This window comes from Octopus bimaculoides, chromosome 24 (genome assembly GCF_001194135.2).
Source record: "Octopus bimaculoides isolate UCB-OBI-ISO-001 chromosome 24, ASM119413v2, whole genome shotgun sequence".
In the NCBI taxonomy this organism is placed as follows: Eukaryota; Metazoa; Mollusca; class Cephalopoda; order Octopoda; family Octopodidae; genus Octopus; species Octopus bimaculoides.
This window is the reverse complement of record NC_069004.1, coordinates 6,601,241-6,603,357: the sequence shown is the minus strand read 5'-3', so window position 1 is coordinate 6,603,357 and position 2,117 is coordinate 6,601,241. Positions and strand designations below refer to the sequence as shown.

The window sequence follows — 2,117 nt, the reverse complement described above, 5'->3', positions numbered from 1 at the left end:
ATATACATACACACATATCACTGAGAGTGTGTATAGATATATAATTTGATTTTATGAAATACTTTTCTGAATTTACTTCATTTCTAATTATTTATCCATTTTATTTGTCTATAATTTTAATTTACCTGTAAGGTAAGTGACAAGTTTTGATTAACTTATATTTGTGAATCACTAACGTGTGTTTGCATGTATTGATACAAATGTGTGTTTCTGTGTAATTATGCATGTGTCTAGCTGTATCTCTACACACGTGCGTGAGAAGATATTTTGCCTTGTCGCAATGTAAGTCTGCAGAAAATATAATTTGTTCTGTAGTTTTTCTTCAAATAGAAATTTCATCATTCCATTCTGTTTTACCTTTATGGTACACCTGTTTTATGAACACAATTCTTCAATATTAAGATTTTAATGTTATACCCAGTTGAATATAAGCTAATAATTCAATTTCTATGGTGATTTTTAAACAAAATTTAATTAACTTTTCAATTTCGCCAAAATATACCTGTATTTACCTGCAATTAAATTCACTTTGCTGAGAAAAATCATATAATAGATTTATTGTCAGTAATCTTTTGTTGTATTCCAAAAACATTAATATATCACCTTCATAAGAATGAAAAACAAAAAAAAAAGGTCGATGTTTTATAAAACCATTCTAAATTCGCAGTTATTGTAGAATTTAATTGAAACACATAAGCATGGCCATGTGGTTGAGTTTGCTTGCCAATCTCATGGTTTCAAGTTCAATCTCACTTAGTGGTACCTTGAACAAAGGTCTTTCTTATCACCCTGGAACAACCAAAGCCTTGTTGGTGCATTTGGTAGACAGAAACTGAAAGAAGATACTAGCCCAAAGTGCCACGCAGTGGGACTGAACCCGAAACCATGTGGCTAGAAAACAAAGCTTCCTAACCACACAGCCGTGCTAGAGCCTGTATATATACGCACACACACTAGGTTTCTTTTCAGTTTCCAACTATCAATACCATTCACAAGACTTTATTCAGCCAGGGGATATAGAAGACAAGGTTCAATTTTGTACAGCATGCCTGAACCTAAGCTCATCTAACTGGGAAGCACGCTGTTTGACTACACCGGGTTCTTGAGTTCCAGTTAATCTGATTTGTCATTTCTATGGTAGAATCTTGTAAACCCAGAGAACGCAAACTTACGTCATTTATGTGTCCTGATGTAGCGGCTTTCCTTTTCGAGGCAAACATCTGCAAAGCCTGAAGGTTATCATCCAAATAGTTCTTTCGTTGCCCTGCTTGAATCTTTTCTGAAAATAGAAGCAATTACAAAGAAAGGAGGGTTAGTTTCGTCTGTTGGTTATAATTGTGTTTGGTTAAGTTTGGATCAATTGTGATCCATGAGAGCAAAGATCAAAGTCACCCAGGACTCGTTTACATGCTTTTAGAAGGATTGCTGGGCATCCATCAAGGCCAGTAGCTGAGTTTAAGGTTCAATTCATCTATAACCCTTATTACATCATCTTCCTTTATGTTGATGTAATCAATCAACAACACTGCCTCTGTTTTTTATATCTGCAACAGTAAAAGGTCATCTGGACTGTTGACTTGCAAGGGTCCTATGGGTGGAGTGAAAAGACTTTTGAATTGCTCATTTAGTATTTCACTTATCCTCCTTGGGTTTCCTGTGAGTGAACCATCTTCTCTGAGGAGTGGCTCGATCCTGCAGTGTACTGAAGCTTTGGCAAACTTGTAGAATGCTCTGGGGTTAGATTAAAAATTTTTTTTATATATTACCTATAGCCCAGGCTATATATACATACATACATATATATATATATATATACATATATATATAAACACATATATCTACATATATATATATACATACATATCTATATACACACACATATATATACACACATATATATACACATACATATATACATACATATTTATATACATCTATATATGCATACATATATACATACATAATATACATAAATATATACATACATATATACATACATATACACATACATATATACATACATATACATATATATACACACATATATATATATATACATATACACACATATATTTACAGGGATACATATATATATATCAACATATATATATCTGCAT

General features: G+C 32.4%; 1 long non-coding RNA gene across 1 annotated transcript in view; it reads right to left on the bottom strand.

Moving 5' to 3' along the window:
- Nucleotides 1–2,117, bottom strand: part of LOC106867484 (uncharacterized) — a 6,007-nt gene that overhangs the window by 693 nt on the left and 3,197 nt on the right. The window contains exon 2 of the long non-coding RNA XR_001409152.2: nucleotides 1,173–1,279. This is a non-coding gene — a long non-coding RNA (uncharacterized LOC106867484). The remainder of the gene's footprint in view (nucleotides 1–1,172; nucleotides 1,280–2,117) is intronic.